This window comes from Ambystoma mexicanum, chromosome 12, assembly GCF_040938575.1.
Source record: "Ambystoma mexicanum isolate Mex_15411 chromosome 12, UKY_AmexF1_1, whole genome shotgun sequence".
Classification (NCBI taxonomy): Eukaryota; Metazoa; Chordata; class Amphibia; order Caudata; family Ambystomatidae; genus Ambystoma; species Ambystoma mexicanum.
This window is the reverse complement of record NC_090936.1, coordinates 313772972-313798438: the sequence shown is the minus strand read 5'-3', so window position 1 is coordinate 313798438 and position 25467 is coordinate 313772972.

The window sequence follows — 25467 nt, the reverse complement described above, 5'->3', positions numbered from 1 at the left end:
CTAGACCAGTTACAAATACAGGTCAAGTGAACAACCTCATGTCTTCTGTTAGACATAGTGTTAAAGGTAAGTCACCTAAAAATACATATTACATAAAAAGAAATGAAGAAAAATATATCAATGATTATAATGCAATCATTACCCACTTATGGAATGCAAACATAGATGTGCAGTACATTGCAGACAATTCTACTGCAGTTGCACGATATGTCACAGCATACTTAAGTAAAGCAGAAAAGACAGAGCTCCAAGACCTCTGGAATGACCTGTCATCAGATAAAACAGTATCTCAGAAATTTTACAGCTTGGGCATAAAAATACTCACCCAAAGAGAATATGGATCATATGAAGCAGCTGATCGTTTAACTGGTACTGCATTGTATGGTAAATCTGAAAATATAGTATGGCTAAGTCTTGGTCCAGCTAAATCTAGAAAAAGAGTTCTAAAATCAGATGAAGATATAGAAACAATAGCCAAACATGATCCCAACAGCCAAGACATTTTAAAAAACAATTTATTGGACACATACTACCCAAACAGAAGTAATACTTTGGAAAACATGTGTCTATACCAAATAGCCCAAAACTACACATGCAAAAATAAAATGAAAACCGATGAAAAAAAAGGTAAATATAGAGTGACAGACTGTGAAGGCAGCTTAGTTAAACTCACTAAACCAAATTTAATTAATCATATCAAATTGTCATTGAAGACTCCTCAACATAAAGAAGTATATTACATGTCCCTGCTACAACTCTTCAAACCATGGAGAAAAGAAGAACAATTACTAGATAACTATGACTCATATGAGGATGCTTTCAAAGCAAATGAAAGCACTATAACTGATGTAAACTTTACACAGTACAAAACAATGTTGCACAATGAACAGCAACACGAAGAAGAACTCCAAGCCCAACTAGATAAGGACACTCCTGACAGTAGTCAACCTTCTGTAACAGGAAGCCAAGAACCACTGGGAGAACCACTAATAATAAATGAGGCAGAATTAGCTATGATAAAAGTAGAAAACACCATGTGTCAGTATGAAGATAAAGAAGACTTAACTATACTACTATCAAAACTAAACAATGAGCAAAGTAGCAGTTTTCAAGAAGTAACAAAACAAATTGCACATGGTGTAAAACATGAAAATACAGAATATTCCTGCCATAATTATAAACCTATACTACTGTACGTCAGTGGTGAAGCTGGTTCTGGCAAAACATTCCTAATCAAAATCATTAGTAAGTTCCTTCAACAATTGACAAACAACAAACTGTCAGCTGTTGTCACTGCCCCCACAGGTTTAGCTGCCCACAACTTAGGTGGTGTTACATTACAACAATTACTACTATTACCAGTAGAACACCAGAACAAATTAGACTATTACAAACTTTCTGCAGAAGCTGCAATGGAATTACGCAGAGTATTGAAACAAATGAAAATGCTACTAATAGATGAAGTGAGCATGGTCTCCAACCTGATGTTAACTTTGATTACCTCAGATTACAAGAAGTACTCAAAACAGACTATGAAGAGCTCTTTGCAGGAAAACACATTATTGTTTTTGGAGATCTGCTTCAATTAACACCAGTAAAATGTGAGCCTATTTTTAAAACATTAGGACACAAACTCTGCCGTAAAACTGTTGGCAGCATTGGAAATGTCAACCTTTGGCAACATTTCCAATACAGAGAATTAACAGAAAACATGCGGCAATCTGCAGATCTCACTTATGCCAACATTTTAAAAAGTATCAGAGTTGGTATACTTTCTAAAGAAGCAGAAGCAATATTGAAAACCCGGCACATTAATGCACTTTATGGCGATAATGCATGTGCTACAGATGTTATGGATCAATTAGCCCACAAAAATGTCAATTGTATGGCCTTAATGCCAACTCTTGCAGGCTGTTTCAAATTCAATGAAATCATGCTAAGTAAAGAAATGCAACCAATCATGGAAATTAGCGCCACAGACAAACTAGATGTACATGGTATGACACTACCCATGTGTGACCAAGCCTCAACAAGACTAAATAGTTTAGAAAAATCAATCTCAAACACAGCAGGCTTAGAAAAGATATTAAAATTATCCTTAAATTGCAGAGTAATGCTTAAACGTAACCTTGACGTGGACCAAGGACTAGTTAATGGAGCACTGGGTACAGTTGTTGGCTTTCAAACATACCCACGCGACAACAAAATTCAGTTTGTCAATATACTCTTTGACAAACTTTCAGAAGTAAAAAGGATAAGACGCTCAACAGTTAGATTCCTTCTCTTTAAAGATATGTATGTACGCAGAGAACAATTTTCTCTAACTCTTGCATACGCAGTCACGATTCATAAATCACAAGGTCTTACCCTAGACAAAGCAATGATAGATATTAGTAACACAGTCTTTAAAGAAGGCATGAGCTATGTAGCACTATCACGCCTACGTACACTTGACGGACTATTTCCAATCAACTTTGATGCAAGTAAAATAAACGCTGATATTCCATGCATTTTAGAATACAATAGACTTTGCTCACTATACACCCCCCACCTAAACACATGTTCTGTTCCACAAAAAGTAAAACGTTATAAAAGAAAAATAAATCAAACAGAAATCCAACAGGATGTCACTGCAAATCCTCCAAAGAGAGTAAAAGAAACTAATACTTCATCAAGTACCACAAGCAAAAAAGAATCAATTAGGGAAAGTAAACCAGGTACTTCTTTAAAGAAGGAAGACACACTTCAAAAAAAGCAGTTAGATACAGAACTACCTGGACCATTTAAATTCTCAAATATAGTTGGTGTAAGTTGCTACTCAAATGTAGCAATGAATATTCTATTTCAATTACCACCATTTGTTGACAACATTTACTTACACAGTACAGACCCATTGTGTTTGCAAATGTTAGTACTTCACAGAAATGCAGCAAACAATCCTGACAACACGTATAGTGTTTATGGAATAAGACAACAATTGGACTACTGTGCTGGAATGGTGAAATTCACTATAAACTCACAGGAAGATCCACAATAATTTCTAATGTACTTACTACAAGTACTGGAAAACAAAATCATACCTATAAATGAAATCTTTCAGATTTCATACATGTGGAAACATACATGCACTCTCTGCAACAATGTGACACAAGAAGAAATCCCAAATGAACGCTTCATATATATATCAACACCAAATTGTGAATCCATTCCATTTCAGCGACTTTTACAAAATGCAAACCATGGTAGATTATGCTCTACCTGCAATTCAGATAATCGCTCCACTTTAATAATACAAACACATAGTAAATACATAATACTAAAGCTTCTACGTTACAATGCAGATGGTACCAAAAACAACTGCAAGCTGACTGGATTCACACATGGTGTCATGATCACTGCTTCCAAGGAGTCAGGAACAGCCCAAAGTCCTTGGAAGCAGGCCCCTAACCATCATCTTAGGCACCAGCCGGTCCCCACTGGGACCTTTTGGACCTTGTCCTGGCGCCGGTGGCACCAGGCTCATCAAAGCCATCGGTCCCGGCACTGGAAGCGCCGGGCTCATAATATGTATGAAGATGCTTGGGTGGACTTACCTGCAGCAGACCATGCTGCTTACTTACCAGCCACATAGGAATCCTCTGTGAACAGGAACTACTTTCTTACCTGGGTGGGGCAAGCTCCACTCCCTGGATACAACACGGGAACTCTTCTGGAACTGGAACTCTTTTCTTACCTAGGCGGGGCCATGGAGGAAGACGCCTCATCACTCCAAGGCTATTTAAACCACACCCGATTGAACAAACGTGCTTCGCGTTATTCTGCATCTGCAGCAGAACGCTCACCGAGTCTGTTCCAGCCTTTCTTCCTTCCGATCCTGAACCTGCAAGAACAATACTTACCACTCCTGTATCCAGTATTCAGCAGCACCTGCAAAGACAAGAAACAACAGGTTAGCACGGCAACCTTTACACGCAGCGCTTTCCTCACCTGATCCATCGGCAGCGAACATTTCTTCACGCTGCACCTCCGCCTGTGAAGACAAAAGCATTGTTATTACTTACCGGCACTCCGCGAAATTCCGGATTTCTTCAACGCTGCAACCCAGCATCTGAAAGACAAACGAAGAGACATTAGACAGGTATTTACTCACGTCCATCGCGCTCGCCACAATAGAACGCCTGCAAATACTCCAGCGTTTTCCAGCATCTCTTCAGCACGAACTCACAGCTGCAAGGGAAAAGAGACAGTTAGAGCGCTTGCATTTACTTACGCATTTCCAAGCGCTTCATTCCAAGGCTCTGGCTCCAACTTCGGCTCTCTTCACACCATCTCCTATCTCAAGAGCCCTGCAAGACAAATAGGAAAAAACATTATACAGAGTCCTGTTCTATATTAACGTGCCCACGCACCTAAAGACTACAAGGACTAAAAAGGTGTCCGGAAACTCACCGCTCGTGTAGTTAACGACGGTAGCGATCCTCTGATGTCAAGAGGCCTATGTTTCACCAGTGAAGGAACTGGCAACGGCACCCTGCACCAGACGCAGATGGAGAGTCCAGCATTCACCTATCTAAGGTGAGCACGTTGACCTGGGGGCTCTACGGAGAAGCTAGGAAGAGAGAGAGAGAGGGACATTCAACAACCCAGATCATTAACCCCCATATTCTTTCACCTGCAGAAATCTCACTCTTCGAGTTAGACACACAGTGCGAAGAGGTTCGGCCCCAGAAGCAAATCGAGTCCTGCACATCACTTTTCGGGTCACAGACACCTTCCTGCCAAGACCAGCGCCTCCGTGGGAATCAGGTGAGCGTTACACATGGTCAAATATCACTTGGTAAGAAAACCTTCACAACAATAGGTATAATCTACCACGCAGGAGCCACAACCAATTCAGGGCACTACACTGCATATATAAAAAAGAAATGTGGATGGTTTGAATGTAAGGATAGTACCATTACTCTAAAGCAGAGATTACCAGGAAATCTTACAAACGTTTATTTGATGTTCTTAAAACCAAAATTTGATAACTAAACTGTATTTAAACCCTAAGTAAACATGTGTTAAAAAAATATAAACTGTTAGAATACCCCAAAAGCTATATAACTGCTCAAAGATTCTACAACAACTAATCAGATAAATGAATACCACTAAATTAGACCAAAAAATACACAGTTAGAATACGCCAATTGGTATCTAACTGTCCCAAAATTTAACAATATCCAAATAGATAAATCAATATCACTAAAATATATCAAAACAATAGACAGTTAGAATGCGCCAAATTGGTATCTAACTGCTCCAAAATTTTATAATATCAAAACAAATAAATAATATGTTACTGCTCCAAAAAAATACAACAAGCCAAAGTATAAAGCATTAGCCAGAAACAACAAGTGAACACTGAAAACAAACAAACAAATAAACAGTAGCATAACAGAAAAAGGTTTTTTTTTAATCCAACATGGATTTTTTTTTCTCCCACAGACCCAATGATTTTAGCAACAAATACAGAAACTGAGCAAATTGCATAGTACTCTGATTTGTAATCTACTAAATATGAGGGTCCAAAAAAAAAAGTATATTGATTATACAATGTAATAAGTCATTACAAAATACTAATACTAACATGCTATTTTCTTTTATCACATAAATTAACAAGAAATACATGTACTCCGGTTACTAGACCAAATAGTAAGTATACAATAATAAGGAGAACCATAGCAACATATCACATCCATAGTATCTAATACCTTTGTTCCTTATACATTTGTTTTTCACCCAAAGTTATAATCAAATATGAATGTGATATGCTGCGGTGGTTGTTGCCAGGGCATAGAGTCTTGGGTGGATTGCCAAATGGCCATGCACCCACGACTCTATGCCCTGGCAACAACCACCGCAGCATATCACATCCATAGAGTCAAACATTTCAACTATGGTCTATGGAAACTTTTAATGTCCGCGGACATTATGAGTGTTCTTATAACACTTTCAACTTGCCAGCGAACAATACGAACAGCGTTTTCAGGACATCCCTTACGAACATTTCAGAACAACGCGATAGTTCTTAGAACACTTTCAACTTGACAACGAACAATACGGACAGTGTCCTCAGGACACCCCCATTTTGTTTATTTGTGAACATTTCAGGACACCGCGAGTGTTCTTAGAACACATTCAACTTGACAGAGAACAATACGGACACCGTCCTCAGGACACCCCCTACGAACATTCCCCGGACACCGCAAGTGTTCTTAGAAGCGTCTTCAGAACACCACCATCTTGTTTATTTGCGAACATTTCAGGACACCGCGAGTGTTCTTAGAACACAGTCAACTTGACAATGAACAATAAGGACAGTGTCCTCAGAACACTCCCATTTTGTTTATTTGCGAACATTTCAGGACACCATGAGTGTTCTAAGAACACATTCAACTTGAAGGAGAACAATACGAACAGCATCTTCAGGACACCCCCTACGAACATTTCAGAACAACACGAGAGTTCTTAGAACACATTCAACTTGATAGAGAACAATACGGACTGCGTCCTCACGACACCCCCATTTTGTTTATTTGCGAACATTTCAGGACACTGCGAGTGTTCTTAGAACACATTCAACTTGCCAGCGAACAATACGGACTACGCCTTTAGGACACCCCCTACGAACATTCCAGGACACCGCAAGTGTTCTTAGAAACGTCTTCAGAACACCCCTATTTTGTTTATTTGCAAACATTTCAGGACACCGCGAGTGTTCTTAGAACACATTCAACTTGACAGAGAACAATACGGACAGTGTCCTCAGGACACCCCCTACGAACATTCCCCGGACACCGCAAGTGTACTTAGAAGCGTCTTCAGAACACCACCATCTTGTGTATTTGCGAACATTTCAGGACACTGCGAGTGTTCTTAGAACATATTCAACTTGACAACGAACAATACGGACAGCGTCCTCAGGACACCCCCATTTTGTTTATTTGCGAACATTTCAAGACACTGCGAGTGTTCTTAGAACAGTTTCAGTTTGCTTGCGAACAAAACGGACACATATTGACTCCTCAGAACACCCCCCATTCAGTTTATTTAGAACATTTCAGAACACCCGTGATGTCCGCAGACAAATAGAACACAAAAAGAACATCTAACACATAAAAAAACACAACTTTCATCCTATCTCATACATTCCCACCCTCCTCAAACACTCCTACACACAACACACTCTACTAAATACAAATTTTGAACAAAGTTTCATCGCGCTGTCCGCGGACGACCGCGAATCCAAGATGGCGGGCGCTACCAAAAATCTGACGTGCTTCACGCTCCACGCCGTCCAATCAGCGAACACGTTGCATGTCTGCGAACTTCACGCAAGCCGATTGGCCAATCAGGACACTGTCCGCAGAGCGAACAGGGAAGTGTGTCCGCGGACCGAACACAGATATCACTATTTTGTTTTACCTACTTTTTGGTCATTTAAAAAAAAACTACTGGACGGATTTTCACCAAATTTGCAAAAGCACGCTTTCGGGACCAAGCCGCTGCTCCTGGTCCAAATTTGGTGAAAATCTGTCCAGCGGTTTGGGCTGTAGATGCAAGCAAAAAAAAAATCCCATTCAGTCTATGTGAAAAAAACAAGTTTTGGGATCCCCCCTATAACTTTGCCCCCCCTGGACGAATTCTCACCAACCTTTGCCAGAGTGACCCAAATACTTTTTTTGCAAAGTTTGGTGAGGATTCCTCCAGGGAGAGCGAAGTTATAAGCCACCCAAAAAGTGCTCTTCCTATGGAAACACCAACTTAACCATAACTACATGGCCACTAAGTGGCCATGTAATATATATATATAGTGAAAAACTTGGTTAAAGGAAAGTTATGGTTGAGTTGCACTAATAAAAACCCATGAAATTCAATGAAAAAACATTAAAGGGACATTATGGTTAAGTTGAGCTAATAAAAAACTATAAAATTAAATGAAAACACCTCGTTAAAAGAACATTATGGTTACAAGTAAAACCGAAAAAAATAAAATAATTTCCAATTATTGGTAAGCTAAGCAACCATAACTTACACCACCAGAGTGCACTGCTAACACTAACACCCAGAACATCAAAGATGGCATCACAAATGTCATTGATCACACCACTGATCACATCATATATTACATTAATTATGATGCAACATTTTTACAAAGGGTTGTGCTTACATGGTTGGTAACAAAATTTCATGTAAAAAAATGTTTTGAAACTTGTAACTTTTGTGTCAATGTCATACTTGTGATACCATGCCTCCCTTAAATATGCTAATGGAAATGATGGCCAATTGTATACTAGAGAACAAGAAAAAAACACAGAAACAATATTCTGTCCCAAGCACTCTTCTTTAGCATACAATAAGGACCATTATTCATGTACCTTCAAGACTATCTGCGGTCTCCAAACTCCTCTCTCCACGCCATGCATCATTCAAAAACACAGATTGCATGTGCACACCATGCCAGAAGACACCTCATTCTACCGTTTTCACTGTTATGTCTGTAAAACTCCCTCATTGCCTGCTTAAAAAACAGTCACACATATATCTACCAATCAGTTAAAAAAAACTCCACAAATAACCCTATCAACATAAACTTCGACACACCAACTGCCACTTAAAAATGTTCTACAAATCTTTTGCATGTGCATTTCCCTTGCTTATCCCAAAATAATGTAGACACTGCAGCTATAAAAAAACATATAGATTGTGCAGTAAAAGAAGTGCATGAATGAAAAGAGGAGTAGGGATTACCAAGTACTGATAGGAGCCCAGAAAGAAAGTACCAAGCCAGGCCAAGGTGGGACTCCACTAGCTACCTGCTGTGGCACAGTAGTCCCAAAGCAACACCGCTGCCAGGTGGTAGACCCGCAAGGGCAAGTCTGTAGGGGTGGGAGGTACTGGTTTCGACTAGACATAGGGCTTGGAACCTTTGAGGTTCATGTGGGACCAGGCCGCCAGTTTTAGTGGCATTGGTATAAGTTAGCAGGAACGGAATTAAGTAAAAAAGGAACACAAAAGCAGAGTTTTCAGAAGTTTCCGGAAATTAAGGAAGTCCAGTTCAAGTATAAGAGGAGCAGGAAGGCTGTTCCAAACAGAGGCACCGGCCGAAGCGAGAGGCATGGCTCGCGCTCTTTGTTTCAAAAAGCATTTGACAAGTAGAGTATTGGAGTAACAGCAGCAGAAGGCTCTATCAGGGCAGTATTTAGTTAAACAAAGTTTGACATATTGTAATCCCAGGCCCCAGAAAGCCTTGTCAATTATACAAAGGATGTCGAATTTCATCCTTGCAATTAGCAGAAGCCAATTAACACATTTTAGGGCTGCAGCGATACGATCCCTGGGCTTGAGGCCAAGGATAAGTCTTGCAGCCCCATTCTAGATTAGCTGGAAGGAGCATAATCTACAAAGGGGGAGATTAAGGAAGAGTCTGTTGCAGTAGTCCAGCATACACAGGAGCAGGGCTCTACAGACCTTTAGCTTCTGGTGGAATGTGAGGAATGGTACAATCCATGTAAGGAAGTCAAGCTAAAAGCATGGGCTTTCTTTACAAGCTCAAAAATGGAAGGGGTAAAACAGAGAGAGGACTTAAAGATGACCCCAAGATTTTTGGCTTCACAGGATGGTTGTGAGGAGAGGGCCCAAATACAGTGGCCAGTGGGTAGGAGAAAAGCAGGGCACAGGTGTCACAATAAGAAAGATCTCTGTCTTACTGGCATTGAGACAGAGAGTATTAGACGCACACAATGCCTTGTCAGACAATCAGGGATAGAAACAAGGAGAACAAATGAGTTCATGGAATTTTAAGGAAAGTTGTTTGTCATTAACATAAGACTGGACATGATAAAAGAAGAACATCAAGTGAGCCAGAGGAACAAAATATATATGGAAGACCCACAATCATAGGATAAAACCCTGGAGTACTTTGCAGGTTCACAGTGAAGTGGTGGGGTACAAACAGCCCAGTTGCAGCTGGGATGGGTGGTTAATGAGGAAAACAGATCAGACAGTCCAGTGCCCGGTCCATAATGCTAAAGGTATCATGTAACCGTTTAATGAGGATACAAAGGTTGACCGTGTGAAAGGAGGAGGACACATGAAGGAGAACTATCCTCAATTGTACTGCGATCATAAATACGATATACACTTTAATTACATAATTCTATCATATTACAAATACTGTATACTCCAGATACAGTACAATTACTATACACATATTAGTATGCTATGTGTTGCAAGTGGCCAGATTTTTGGGGGCATGAATCTGGCCACTGGCCACAACCACCACAATATAATTAAACCATAGAACGTACAATACACCTTCAAATAATAAAACCCATCCAGAATCCCCTGCCAGTTGTTATGATGTCCATGGACAGTAAGAATTGACCGCAGATGCTGCAGCACCTGCAAACCTCTTTTCACCAATAAAAACATCTCCATATAATCTTTATTTCACTCCCCCACCCATTTCAGGCCCTCTTTCGGCCATCATATAACCCCAAATGTGTTTTCAAGACTGTTTGTTCACTGCGTTGTCTGTGGGCTACTGCTGTGTTCACGGGCTCGGCGGCACCTGCAACCAATTCGTTCACCTATACAAACCGCTCCATATCACGCATATTCCCCCAACCCTTTCTATCCCCTCTTTCGACCACCAAATAACCTCAAATGTGTTTTCCAGAATTTTTCCCCAGCACTCTATCTGCGGACATCAGTGGCCGTCCGCAGATCCAACATGGTGACCGTGTGCAAAAATATGACGCACCTCACACTTTTGACCATCCAATCAGCGGGCGTGAGTGCGCAGACCGGAACCAGATATCAATATTTTTTTGTACCTACCTTTTGTACATTCTTTTAAACTACTACTGTATTAATGTACACCAAATTTCCAAAAGCACACTTTTATGACAAAGCCGCCGCTCCTGGCGCAAATTTGGTAAAAATCCGTCCAGAGGTTTGGGCTGTATGCGTGAGCAAAACATGTTTTCATTGCGTCTATGAGGATTTCCACACATTTTGGGACCCCCCTATAACTTTACCCCCCCTTGACATAACTGCAACAAACTTAGCAGAATCATTTTGAGGGGGTTATATTCTTCTTTTGCAAACTTTGGTGAGGATTCGTGCGGGGGGGGCAAAGTCATAGGCTGCCCAACAAGTGCCCTTTCTATGAGTTGAGCAACTTAACCATATCTACAGGGCCGCTACTGCAGGCCTTGTAATTCCCACCTCCACTTTCACATTAATCTATGTATTCTCAGTGGCTATATATTTGGCAGTGTTTTCCTTTTTCTATGTGTCTTTATTTCTGGCCCTTTATCAATTTTGTGTACTTTTTCAAAAAAATGTGTGTGAAGAACTATCTTTTCCATCTTTGCCAATGAGTTTCAAATGAAAAGTTGAAAATATATGTCGTCTCCTAGTCTTCCTTATTGTGCTAATACATCTGAAAGGAATACACATATTACTCAAGTGTAGCTATTAGTCTCGACTTAGTTGACATCAACCTATATATGAGAGTGCCAATCTCATGAATGGTTTAAATTTTATTTCCTGTCCACTCTATAGTGCCTTCTGTATGTTCACTACAACCCTAATTGTGCCAACATTATAATATGTCTCGTTATTCATTTAATTTCTCAGATCTAGTAGCTTGGTCAAATCAATGTCAAGATGTGTAAATAATTCCGATCTGGTCTAGGATGCTCATTTTCTTTTTAATGTTTGGGATGTATGGGTTAAGTGGGGAGTCAGATAACTACTTAACTGCGCTCCAACTTTTGCTTTATTATCTGCGATAATGGTACATTTTATGACATGATTTTGATTGTTCTGGTATAGTGTGCTCGGGCGACCACAGGTCTACAGCCAAGCTTTTGGCCACCTACCCTCAACTACACACCATTACTGTTTTTCACCAGAGGATGAAGGACACTTGTCCCTCTTTAGCGAAGCATAACTGGGTCATACATGTATAAATGTATGGTGATATTTCTCATTGTGACTTTTCTTGTAAGCCATAATTATTTGGGGTTGGAGGATTCCTGACTTCACCTATTCGAATACATCCAGGAAATAGTTACTTATGTTGCTACCTGCTGTTGTATGTTATGCTATGTAAACAGGTTTGTTTGTTTATTGTGAAGACACTAGGCACTAGATTCTATATGCAGCAGCCAGGTAATGCATCTGTACGTGCCTCGTCATCTCTTCATATTATATACAGGAAAATATAAGGTATGGGCACCATTGCAATGTCCTGGTGTCCAGTGATTATAGTTCTCACAAATTAGGGTTCCTTTCTCTGGAATGTAATAATGAGAGCAGGAACCTTGTCTCGAAGGTGGTTTGAATATGTCTCGCTTACTCACAAACGCTTACATCATATATCTCATTTGCGGCAGCAGTCCCTGCTGTCTCACTGCAGAGCTATGTGATCTTAATGTGTTTTGATGATTCTCAGTACAATGCGTGCCATCAGTGGTCATACTACTGCTGTCTGACATCAGAGTAGCAACAGCTTGTCCACCCTGAATTACCTTCATCTCTATTGCTGTCTGCCATATTTATTTATTCATTTATTTGGTTTATAATGTGCTCATACAGCAAAGGTTCTTTCAAGGCTCAACAAGACAAAAGAGGGGAAGGGGAACAGGGATGACGAAAAACAAAAACGGTCCTACTTGGCCTTGTGTCTTTCGGATCGTGCAAGTGCAGTAACAAGAAGTGCAGCAGAGTGGGAGAGGTGTTGGTCAGAGCAGAACATGCTAATGCTAAGGAGGGAATGAAGTGCAGGTGGAGTGGGGAGCATGCAAGTGCTGTAGTGGAGGAGAAATGGGGAGGAGAAGGGGGAGAGGGCCCCTCGGCTTGGCAACTGCTAAGGGGAGGCCAGGTGGACAAGTGCCAGGAAATTGCAGGGAGTGCAGGGAATGAAGGTACACCTGCTAAGTGCTAGGACGGGGCAGGGTGGGCTCAGTGGGGGTACAGGCCCCAGCAGGTTAGTACATGGGGAGGGAGCCCAGTAGGGCAAGTGCAGATTTTGCGGGGGGATAAGGGTAGACTGAAGTGCTGGGGTAGACTGAGCTAGGAGGGCCCGGTGCCCTGTGTGAACCAGAAAGAATCCAGGCAGCAGTCAAAATGCAACAGAGAGGGACATTAGCAGGGGAGGTGGAGAGGGAAGGAGGAAGAGAAGAAGAGGGTCTTGAGAAGCTACCGGAAATTAAGGAGATCTGGCTCAAGACTGAGAGGGGCAGGGAGGCCATTCCAGAGGGAGGCTCCTGCGCAAGAGAGAGTTGTACTCCCACTCTCTGTTTGGAAAATAGTCTGATCTCCAGAGAGTTGGAGCTAGAAGACCGAAGGGCTCTAGCAGGGAGGTATTTAGGGAAAGAGAGTTGGATGTAGCATAGTCCGAAGCTCCAGAAAGCCTTATTGATGATGCAGAATGTCTTGAACTTGATCCTGGCAAAACAACCGGGAGCCGGTGGAGAGATATTTGGGCTGGAGAGATGTGGTCCCTGGGCGTGAGGCCAAGGATAAGCATTGCAGTCCTATTCTGGATTAGTTTAAGAGGGCTAAGGGAGGATTTAGGCAGACTGAAGAAGAGGCTGTTGCAGTAGTCAAGCTTAGAGAGGACCAGAGCTCAGGAGACATTGAGATTCTGAGGGAAGGTGGGGAAAGTAAGAATGCCTCTGAGGAGGACCAGCTGAAAATGAAACTTCTCGCAAGGTCTGCGATGTGAGGAGAAAAGGAGAGCGAGGAGTCGAAGATGACCCCAATGTTTTTTTCCTCATAAGAGAGTGAGGGGGCTTTGGAGGGCAGCCAGAGAGTAGGAGGGAAGGAGGGAGCAGGGTTCCCAATGAGAAGAATCTCGGTTTTAGTGGCATTACGGCAGAGATGATTAGCAGCACAGCATGCCTGAATAGCAATCAGACAATCAGGAATCAGAGAGGAAGAAGAGGAGGCAGTGGAAGGAAGCTTGAAGGAGAGCTGTGTGTCCCCACATAACACTGAAAGTGAGGAGAGAAGGCAGAGATCAAATGGGCTAGAGGGGCAACATAGATGTTGAAGAGCCAAAGTGAGAGGATGGAGCCCTGAGGGACGCCTGAGGTACAGAGTGTGATGGGGGAGAGAAAATGGCCAAGTTGAACCTGAAATGGTCGGTCAGAGATGAAGGAGGTCAACCAGTCCTGTGCCAGGTCCATGATGCCAAGAGTATCACAGAGCCGATTTATAAGGATGGCATGATTGACCATATCAAAGGCAGAGGAAATGTCAAGAAGGATGAGAGAACGGAAGGAGAGTTGGAATCAGATTTCAGCACAAGAGTGCAGATTCCATGCCTCAGGATGCTCTGAAGCCATACTGGTGGTCGTGGAGACAACCAACAGGTTCAACGTCGTGGATCCGCTGGAAGATGACCATCTTCTCCAAGTGTTTACTGAGGAAGTGAGTAATGGAGATAGGTTAGCCAGGCAGGAAGGGTCAGTAGAAGGCTTTTTGAGGAGAGGGTGAACAATGGAGTGCTTGAGGGGTAGCGAGAAGGAGCCAGTGGCAAAGGAGTGAATGCAGAAATCAGCCAAGGTAGGAGCAAGGGAGGCAATGTTGTTCTTGATAATCCTGGAGGAGCGAGGGAACACCTGTTTGGAGGAGACTTTCATAGAGAGGACTTGTCTAGTGACCTCATCCGGTGCTATGGGCGAGAAAGAGAAGAGTAGGAGGGAAGGGGAGAGGGGAGCCAAGGGAGGCCTGAGAGCGGGTGATAGAGAAGGGAGGGATGTAGAGCAGAGTGGGCACAGGATGTCCTCAGTTTTGGTTATGTAGTGAGAGTCAAGTTCAGTGCAGAGGGTCAGGGATGGCAAAGGAGAAGTGGAGACTCCGGTAAGAATGGCGATTTCATTGCAGATTTTGAACAGTTCAGCCGTATTGTTCGTGGCCCCAGAGATGCAGGCTTAGATATAGGTCTTCTTCTCTGTTTAGGCTGAATTTCCTAACCTAGTGAGTCCCCCAGCAGCTTTGCTGGATTTCAGGAGTTTGTTTTTTTCTCCTGCCAAGAGTGAGACTCTGTTTCTCTCACTCTTGGACATGATTTATGGTGTTCCTTTGAATGTTAATGTGTTTCATGGGTTATGGGGACTTTTACTCCATAGGGTCTCATATGTTTTATTCTATGTGTGTTACACCGCACCCTCCGTGCAGTAACACTGGGGTGTCATAGTGACCCCCCACCATAGACTCCATACCCTGGGACTGACTACTGTCTCCCACGGTATGTAAAGTCACCATTGGCTTTACTAGTCCCAAATTACTAACAGAACCAGTACAAACCATCATATTGTGGACGTACTGGTAGGGGCAATTCGATTGCCCCTGGGTCTGTTATTCGAGGGGGCACTGTCCCGTCCCCCCTCGTCAAGTTTTGGCTGGTGGCAGTGGATACTACTTTTTATATTCAACCTCAAATATATCTCTATGGGATTTTCCCATTGTTCGAGGCTAATACTTTTCTAACAGCATCTAACATACCACCGGTTTATTTATTTAGTATTAATTCACTGGTTGGTATTTTCTGCCAAAACTCAGTTTTAAAATGGTGTTTGTGTTCGCCTCTGTAACTCCAAACCAAAGGTCGAGCCCTTTGTTCCACTTTTTGGCAGGCTTCTCCACAGAAGCCTCCAAAAGTGGTGCCACTCTGTCTGGGTACCACAGGAGGTGTGGGAGGGGGTTTAGGCACCCTGGACTGAGTTGCCTTGGCAACTCAAGTCGCACTCTTGTGTGATTGGCCCAAGTGGTGAGCCGGCCGGCTCACCACTTAGCATGTTTGATTGACAGCTAGGCTGAATGAATGGGGGTTTCTTGCATAAAAGCAGGGCTTTTGGGACTGGAACTTCAGAAGTCGCCACAGGACCTGAAAATCTGACGAGGGAGAAGCTGAGCCGACCTGCTACGACGACACCACCGGTGGAGCCCTGCTGAACCGACTTACCACTTCTCAACGACAGAGGAGATCTCCCTGCTGGAGAGTATTCTCCCCTTGACTGGTGGCCACAACCAGTTTACCTTCTTTTCTCGCATCCCAGGACGTCTTGTGGTCAAATTTCCCGTGCCAAGCACCACGGCAACCGGATAGCCACTTACCACTGGACCGCGAATAAAAGGACCGCTACTATTAATTGAGAACTCCTTGGCTGGTTTCTTCCCTGGCAGTGCAACAGACTCCTGTTTTCCTCCACAACGAGATCCTCTCTTCCCCCGGACGAAGCACTGACTTGCACCTGCTGCCAGGAACAACTGCCCTCGATGGAGCGTTCTCACCATTTTAAGGTACTGTGTCTGCCAGGCCTCCCTTTCTAAAGATTGCTACAAGGTAACAATAATCCCTTAACCTTCTGGACTGGGCTGGCCGCCTTGACCATCTAACTGCTCCCTTTCTGTTGGTCCAACTCTTTCTGAACCTTGTGTAAGACGTTTGGGCACTTTCAACCGTGTGACCTTGGACACATTTCGACCGGAGCCTCTTAAAGTGGGTCCGGCCTTGTTAGCTTTGACTTTATGGTTTTAATCTGCCTTCTTCTCTTACTGTGTTCTTCCGAAAGTGTTGGGATCTGTTTCTATCTTTGCTCTGCCTTTCTCTCACTTTTTTACCGATTGATTAGAGTGCCATCTTCGTTAAGTGCTCACCGCTGTCTGAAAATAAGTGTTGCTTTACTTAAGACTTGTCTAATAATCGTTGAAGGGAGTGTATACCTTTTAGTGACCGTGTTTTTGAACTGCTTAATATTGGTGCCAGTTTGTTTATCTAGATGTGTTTTTTTTTTTAAATAAATAATTATATCTCTTTTACACCAAGCAGCTCTGGTCAGTGTTTGCTTGTTCTAATGTGTTCTTTTGACCTATTGTGAATACTCTGTATACTGCCTATCTCTTCCTGAGAGAAGTCTGACTGCTCAGCCACAGCTACCAGGTAAATCTGGGTGGTACAGACTGCTACCAATTGGGTTTACTGCCAACCACCTGTAGTCTTAAATCTTTGCAGTGGGAACAGAGGGAACTGCACAGGTTTCTGCCTAACAAGTCTGTATTGCCTTTGGAGCAGACATCATGACAGTCTGTCAGAGGATGTGCTCAAAGCCTGCCACTTCTGGTCAGCAACTCTGCACTTGCGATTCAGAGAAGGTCTCTTTATTAGTCATGTTTCTCATAATGGATGCTAGCACTTTCTCTGACACAAAGTCAATCATATGAAGGGATGACACTCGTTATTGATATTGAAATATCAATAATATCCGCACTGCCAGTTTCCAATTGATGCTGGTTGATATCCCTGAAATATTAACTTTCTTCAAGCAGCAACTATTGCTTCCATAGGTCTCTAAACATCTCATCTCTCTCTCTTTCTTTCCTGGCCAGGTAAGAAGGACCACCCCACTCTGGCACTGGAATTCTCCAGGTACTACGCAGTTCAACAAATGTTGTGTGCCTGTTATTTCCAATGTCATGTTGTGTAGAAAGGTTGTTCCTTAAGGTGACTTAAATGGAATTTTACACTGAAAGTAATGTAAAAATCAATACTTTTTTTAAACTGTTTATTATTTTCATCAACAACAAAACAAAACAAGACAAGACAGTAGTTAACTGAATCAACCCCTCTTCCTCCCTCCATTCCATCACAAGGTAATTTCCAATTGATAAATACACATTGAATTTTGTCACCATCATAGCTTATATTCCAGGTGTCTTTCGTTGTCAGAGATACGGTCCCCCTTCCACCTATCCCCTACCTGCTCACATGTAATACACCATATTCAAATGCTCTCTTCATCATTGTTAATAATCCCTCATGGCCTGTCCTCTCCAGTCTCTGCTACAGTCTCTTGGGCCTGCAGAAGTAAATACTGTTTGTACGGTTCTCAAATATCTTTGGGCCTAGCACATGGGTGCACCACTCTTCCGTATTTCATTTCCAGTTGATTGCGATAGAGAATGTCCTCCTTCTATCGTTCTATAATAGGGTGTTTTGGTGTACCCCATACCATCACTACCCTCCTTATGGCTAGCAGTAGCAATAGTCCAGCCATTTTTCTCACTTGGCTGGCAATATCTCAGGTGTTACCTAGTAGGGCCACTAGTGCATCAAGTTCCACTCTTTCACCTATAATATCACACATTATTTGGAAAACTGCCTCCCAATAACGCATCACCAATGGACAACTCCAGGCTACATGTATAACGTCTGTCAGTGTCATCGCACATGAAACACATTCATCCGCAGTTTCAGGAAAATAATGTATGCAGAAACAGTGGGGTGTATTAGAATTGATGCCAGACTTTAAAATGGACATGCTTGAATCTACTGTTAATAGCTACTGTCCTCGTTTTTGCACAGCATTATTCCCATACCTCGTCAGCTACAGCTCTCCAGTGAGGCCTCCTATTTCTCCAGTTATGAAGCAACCCAATCCGCCTGAGCCTCCTGTAATTTACCGTACAGATTGGACACCACCCTGCTGATATCTGCCCCTCCTATCATTCCATCTAAAATAGGGTTTACCACTGGCTCTTGAGGTATGCAGGGAACAAGCCCCTCAGCGAGTCTCTCAACCTAAAGTATAGAGACAAGTCTAGGATATAACAACTCCTCTACCCCTCAAACCCTCCACCATTAGGAACTGTCCATCAGGGAAGAGGTCCTGAAAGCAGGAGATACCAAATTGTTTTACACAGCGTATAAACCCCAGCTCACTGGTCAATGGCAAACCCAGAATGTGTATGAATGGAAGCAGACGAGAGTATAGAATATCCCTCTTCCCTTTCTGTTCAATGTGAGCCCAAGACCTGCAGGTCAACTTCACCATATTCTCAACCTTAGAAGGCCTAGCAGGGGCTGAAAATATCACTGCTCGTAACATGGAAGGCACTGCGTGGGCCTGTTCTACCTCAACATGCCTCCTGTCAGCTCCCTCCCCCAACCAGTACGTTAGGAATCCTGCCTGTGCTGCCTCATAGTACATCTCAAAGTCTGGTAAGGCTAGGCCCTCATTGGATAGTGGCACAGTCAATTCTCTCAATGAAATGCATGCTTGCGTACATACCCAAATAAACCAAGATATCACTGACTGCAACCCCCAAAAATCTGACTTGGGTAGTGCTCAGGGTACATTCAAAAACACATAAAGAAACCAAGGTAGCAAGACCATTTTTATCAGCAAAATCATCTCATACAGACTGAGAGGCAATGCCATCCACCTATCCACTACCATCGGAGCATGCTCCAGTAGCTTCGCGTAGTTGTGTTGGTACAGCACCTCCTGGCACCATGCTATGTCTATACCCATATATTGGGTAAAGACCATGTGCCATTGAAATCCAAAACCGTTGTTGAACTGCCCAGTATGATCAGTAAGCGGGAAGAGCACTGACATTGACATATTAATTCTCAAACCTAAGAAATCACCAAACCTCAACATCTCCTTCATAATTGGCCCAAGGTTAACTTGTGGGTTTTTAACATAAATCACTATGTCATCCACATAGACGGACATCTCCACTCTGTGATTATATACCTGAATCCCCCTATGCACATGCCCATCTCTTCAGTGAAGGGCTCAATCGGCAAGGTGAATAACGGGTGAAAGAGGACAGCCCTGTAACGTGCCCTTCCTTAATGGGACAACTGACATGAATGGACTGTTCACTAGAATGCATGTGACAGGCAGGGTATAAAGTAATGAAACCATGGAGACAACATTCTATGCAGCACCATAAAAAGAAAGGGCCCTTCAACTGAGTCAAACGCTTTTTTCAGAATCTGGTAATGCCACCACAATATCATCCTCTTGCTGAATAACAGACAATAAGCCAAACATTCTTTGTAAGCCATAGGAGGTCGACCGCCCCGGTATAAATCCAGATTCCTCAGACTTTACACATTTATGAATCAGAGACGCTAACCTTGTTGCTAGCAATTTAGCTAAGGTTTTATTGTCTAAATTGACAATCAAGATCGGGAAGTAAGAAGAACACAAATCTGTCTCTTTCCTGGGTTTTCACAGTATCATGACCACCACATCTCTCATTATTGCTGCCAACTCACGATTCTGGAGGGCCTGCTGGTATACCTCTAGATGATACAGAGAAAGCTTTAAAGCAAAATGTTTATAAAACTCAGCTGTGAAGCCATCGAGCCTAGGGGTTCTCCCAGAAGAGAGAGCTTTAATCGCCTCAAAAAGTTCATGTTCTGTGATATGCTGACATAACCATTCCCGTTGCACACTAGTAAAGCACCACCTGTTCAAGGAAACTGCTTATCTCAGGTTGTGAATCCTGCATTTGGAGGAATACTGCCTTGTATAAAATGCACAGAATTCTCGCGTTATATATTTGTCTGAGTATTGTCACTGCCCTTGCAAATTTTTAACGGTCAGGATCTGTGCTCTTGGCATATCTGCCTTAGCTGCTCTCGCAAGCAACCTACTGGGGCACTGGCCCTCCCCGTATTGCCTGAGAGCCACCCCTCCTGACAGACATTTCACTTCTCTCTGGGCTCCTTCTTCACAACGGTATCAGGTAATATTGTTCCCATATATAATGTCCCCATACATATAGTCACCGGCAAACGGCATAGTATCATTATATATGCGACAATATATGGGGTAAATGGGAGCGTGGTTTGCAGGGGTGTCCAACACATATTCTAAATGATAATGTCGCCATTTTTGAATGGCGACATTTATGCGCAGACATTATCACATGGGACCTGCACAACCGAATTTGGCATAACTCCTGCACTGGCTTGCCAATGTTGAATGTGTGCCTCACTCTCTCCCAGCTCTCTCTGTATCTGTTTCAATACCCCAGATTCCCTCGAGATGCATATCCCCGCATGTTAGGGAGAATTCTCTGTTTAGGCTGAATTTCCCTACCTAGTGAGTCCCCCAGCAGCTTTGCTGGATTTCTGGGGTTTAATTTTTTTCTCCTGCCAAGAGTAAGACTCTTTTACCCTCACTCTTGGACATGTTGAAGTGTGTTTTCTTGGTTAAACCTTGTGTTGAATGGGCTATGGGGTCTCTTACTCCATAGGGCCTCATGTATTTTTGTGATGTGGGTCACACAGCACCCTCTGTGCCGTGACCCAGGGGTGTCCTAGGGACTCCCCAACATAGACTCCATACCCTGGGACTGACTACTGTCTCCCAGGGCATGTAAAGTCACCAAAGACTTTGCTAGTCTTGAATCCTGAACAGAACCAGTACAAACCATCATATTGTGGACGTACTGGCTGGGGCAATTCGATTGCCCCAGGGTCTGTTAGTCGAGGGGGCACGTCTCCGTCCCCCCTGATCGAGTTTTGGCTGGTGGCAGTGGAAACTACTTTTTATATTCGACCGCGAATATTTCCCTATGGGATTTCCCATTGTTTTAGGCTAACACATTTAATTATTTATTTACGGTAGCCTTAAACATACCACCGGTTTATATATTTATTTTTATAACTCCGGTTGGGACTTTTTGCCAAAACTTGATTCTAAAATGGCGTTGGTGTTCGCCTCTGTAACTCTGACCCAAAGTGGAGCCCTTTGTTCCACTTTTGGCGGGCTTCTCCACAGAAGCCCTCCAAAGTGGTGCCACTCTGTCTGGGGTACTTAGGAGGGGTGGAGGGGGATTTAGGCACCCTGGACTGAGTTACCTTGGTAACTCAAGTCGCACTCCGTCCTGATTGGCCCAAGTGGTGAGCCGCCCGGCTCACCACTTAGCATGGTTGAGTGACAGCTAGGCTGGGTGAATGGGGGTTTGCTGCATAAAAGCAGGGCTTTGGGGACTGGGACTTCAGAAGTCGCCACAGGACCAAGAATCCGACGAGGGAAGAGCTGAGCCGACCTGCTTCGACGACACCACCCGGTGGAGCCCTGCTGAACCGTCTCACCACTTTTTCCCGACGACCGAGGAGAACTCTTAACGGAGTGGCTCCTTCCCTTGACTGGTGGGGACAACCAGTTTTCGCCTTCTTTCCGTTCTTTGAGGTATCTCGTGGCCGCCTTGCCTGTGCCAAGCACCCCGGCAACCGGAATACCACACTTTACCCCCATACCGCGAAAGTCGGCACCAACCCTTTAACCGGAGGACTCCGCGGCTGGTTTCTTCCCGGGCAGTGCAACGACCCTCTTCTTCTGCTCTTCAGCGAGAACTTCTTCTCCCCTGACCGACGTCGAGCCCTGCTGCCACTGCCTGGAACAACTGCCACCGCTGGAGGATCCTTTCCGCTTAAGGTACTGTGTTCTGCCTGGCTTCCCTTGCTACCGACTGTACGGGGTAGATTTAGTCCCCGGCTTTCGAACCTGGGAGTGCCTGGGACACTTTGGCTAAACTTTCTGAGCCACTCTAACCTCTTTTTGACTCTTTGCAAGACTTTGAATCTCTAACTAACAGTGTGATCTTGGGCACATTTTCGCTCCGGCTACTCTAAGAGTGGGCCCTGCCTAGTGACTTTTGCTCACCTGTGACTTTATTCTTCTTTAAGCCTATTGCAAGTGCTCTGGACCTTAGAGTGGTGTGTCTAACCCATTTCTGCTTTTTCTCTCCCTTTCTTGGAAACTACTAGAGTGTCATCTAACGTTAAGCACTCACCTCTGTTTTAATTAAGTGGTGTTTACCTAGAGTTGTCTAGATAGGAGAAAGGATTGAATCTACTTTCATTATAACTGTGTTGAAGTGCTTTTACTATATTTTTGCTAGAGTGTTTTTAACTTATGTGTATTTTAAATAAATAACTATATACTTTTGAAACCAAGCTCTGGTCAGTGTTTGCTTGTGCTATTGTGTTTTGGTACATATTGTGTATACTTTACATACTGCCTAACTCTTCTTGAGAGAAGTCTGGCTGCTCAGCCACAGCTACCAGGTAAATCTGGGTGGTACAGACTGCTACCAAAGGGGTTTACTGCTCTACCTGTAGTCTTAAATCTTTTGCAGTGTTCCCCAAGGGAACTGCACAGGTTTCTGCCTAACACTGGTGTACAGCGGTGGGATTTGTATTGAGTATACATTTTATTGTGCTTTAGATACCTTAGTGCAACTAACCACAAAGCTTAGCACTGAAAAAGTAAAACCTCTAACATGTCAGTTATAGAAAGCTATAGTCAAGAGTCCCTTGCAGCCAAAACTGCTGATTGTTTAAGAGTGCTCTGTAAACATAAGGATCTCCTGACTAAGGGCAAGAAAATGGAGCTGATTGAAAGATTGTTAGCTAACCAAAGTCTGGGTGATGGTTCAGAGGAACCTACCACTCCAGCGACTGTAGATGACAGTGTTGAAGTTAACATGGAGCAAAATGTTGATGTTTCTGAGGAAGAGTCAGAAGAGGAGGGTGAGGCTGTTGTAACTGTCCCCCCTAGGCCTCTGCCTGCTCTACCTGCTGTACCTACTGGACCTTTACCAGGTCCCACATTTAGTCCTCAGTACTTTGAACTGGAGAAAATGAAGCTAGAATTGGAGTATAAGAAACTTAATGCTCAAACTGACAAAGAACTAAGGCTAAGGGAAATGGAGCTCAAGTATGACTTAGAAATGAAGAAATTATCTGTTGAGAATGTTTCTCTCTCTGGCTCCTCTAGAAGTTCCAGTCCTAAAAGACCCCGGATGCCTAAAGAATTGGTTGGTATGTATGAGCCTAAGTTGGATGTGTTGGATTGGTTGTCTCTGTTTGAATATAATCATGGGCTCCAGAACATCACAGGAAATGACTTACTCACCTGGTTGTTCTCTAGGCTTCCCCCTGTTGCAACTGATGTGGTAATGGAGATGGGGGAGGAGGATAGGAAGGACTATGAATGTGTGAAACTAGCTTTGATAGCTAGGTTTGGGAAGACCCCTTCCCAGTATCTTAAGAGGTTTAGGAGCCTCAAAAAGCATGATGGTACCCCTTGGGCTACCTGGGTGAATGAATGTTTGAAAAACTTAGAGGGATGGATTAAGGGTTACAAGGTGAACACTTATGAAGGTATGAAGAATTTGTTTATGTTGGAGACTATTTATGATGCCTGCTCTCCTGAGCTCAGACAACACTTGGCTGATTCCAGGGAATTAGATTCCCGGAAGCTAGCTAAGGCTGCTGACTTGTGGGTTGCCAACAGGGCCACTCACAAGGATTCTGGGGTAACTCAGAAGAAGGATGGGGAAAAACAGTCTAAGAAGGACTCCAAAGAGAATTCTAATACTACAAATTCCAAAGAGGGCCCCAAACAAAACTATAAGGGTAAGCCACAAGGGAAACCAAATCAGGCTAGTGTACCTTCTGGTCCCAGACCAGAAGGAGGTCAGAACAAGCCTCCATTCCAGCGAGCCTTTGGCTCATGCTTTGTTTGTAAGGCTACTGACCATGTGAAAGGAGATCCCAGATGTAAGGGTAAACCTTCAGGGGTCCAGCTTGCCTCCTTAGCCTTCGCTCCCGAAGAGGAAGTACCCATGGCAAGTGGAAACTTTCTATTACTAGCTGATGAACCCACTGGAGTCTCAGCTAGTGTTTCTTTAGTCTCTCTGGGGTTGTGGGAGCAACAGAATTTAGATGTCTATAACTCTATCCCAGATAATACTAAAGAGTATTATAAGGACAGTGTCCAGGTGAATGGTCAGGAGACTCCTGCCATTAGGGACACTGGAGCCAGCATCACTGTGGTGGATGAATCATTTTTCAAGGCAGAGGATGTTGCTAAGGCACCCAAATGCCTCACCAAGTTAGCTGGTGGGCCTGTGCAGATGTGTCCCCAGTTACCAGTTCTCATCCAATGTAATGATATGGCTGTAAAAATACCTGTCAGTGTACAATGTGAAGTGCCAGGTAGGGTTCTGTTGGGTAATGACCTCAAAGCTCTTGGAGTTGTATCTCATACCCCCAGACCTCCTAGCAAAAGGTTTCAGGAACTCACAAAACCTGCAAGGGAGAAAACCCTGAGAGGGTTATCTCAGGAGATGATGACAGAAATCACTCCTCTACCACTGGAGCAACTTACTGCAGTAACTACCAGATCAGGAGCAAAGGGGCAACCCAAGACTCCTAGGAAAAAGCCAGCAGCAAGCACTCCAGTGCTTCCAACAAGGACTTCCCCTAGGTTGTCCAAAGTTACACCTGTAACTCCACCTCCAGCTGAGGCTGAGAGGGAGGTACAACCCTGTGTGGTTGAGCTAGACTCTGAGGAAGAGCTAAAAGGAGGCCCCAACCTTATTGGAGATTTGGACCCTGAGGACCATCCTGAGCTGCAGTCTTTACTGGCAGAAGGTGGGCCTAGCAGGGCAGCTTTTCGTAAGGGGCAAAGAGAATGTCCAACTCTGGAGGGTCTCCGCCACCAGGCAGCTTCTCAAGCTGATGGGCAAGAGCCTGGGAAGTATAGGTTGCACTGGGAAGATGGCCTCTTCTACAGTGAACCCACTGAG